Below are 839 nucleotides of genomic sequence, written 5' to 3'. Positions count from 1 at the left end.
GCGGGGTTGGCAGGGGCAGCGCCGCGGCGTGCGGAGGAGGGCGGGCGGCGGCGCTTTGTGGCCGGTCCTGCTGTCTCCTCGCGGGCGGCCGGAGCGGGGATGCCCGCCCGCCTCCGCGCTGCGCCTCCGGGCGCGCTGAACCGCCGCCGGAGGGAGGGGCCCCCTTAGCGCTGCCGCGGGGCTCGGGGAACGCTCCCGCCGCTCCTCACATGCCGCCGGGCGCCGCGGCCACCCGCTCTCCCGCCTGCAGTCGCCGTACTAACGGCGGTGGCGGCCGCAGCAGCAGCAGCATCCCCGCTGCGGGCGAGCAGAGTCACCTCCGCGCTGCGCCCAGCCCGGCCCGGCCCCGCCGCTCCCGCGTCGCCCCGCACCGGGAGGAGCCGCCCCGCACCGGGAGGAGCCGCCCCGCACCGGGAGGAGCCGCGCGGCCGCTGCGGCGGTTGTGGCGCGCGCGAGCCCTGGCGCGGCGGCGGCACTGCGGGACTGCAGCGGGCGGGAGGGCGAGCGGGCGCGCGCCTGCCTGCCCCTCCCCCGCGCACCCGCGGGCCAATGGAAGGCGAGGACGAAGCGAGCCCGCGGCCGCCGATTGGCTGGTGCGCGCACGAGCGTTGGTATCAGCGGGTTGCGGGCAGGGGGGCAGGGGGTGGTGAGGCGGCTCGGCTGGCCCCGAATCTCGCTCCGCTCGCGGACACCTTTTCCGTGTCCAGTCGCCTCGGTCTTGTGCGGAGCATAGCGCGGCGAGGACGGGTTCCTGCCCTGCCCGCGCCCACTTTCCAGCGCTGGTACCTGTCCTTCCTCAGCCGGCGGCTGCCCCTGTGCTGCGGGTGGATGTCGTTGTG

This window comes from Chamaea fasciata, unplaced genomic scaffold (genome assembly GCF_029207755.1).
Source record: "Chamaea fasciata isolate MVZ Bird 193981 ecotype frontalis unplaced genomic scaffold, bChaFas1.0.hap1 SCAF_1, whole genome shotgun sequence".
Taxonomy (NCBI): domain Eukaryota; kingdom Metazoa; phylum Chordata; class Aves; order Passeriformes; family Sylviidae; genus Chamaea; species Chamaea fasciata.
The sequence above is the reverse complement of the archived record's forward strand: the minus strand, read 5'-3'. Positions refer to the sequence as shown.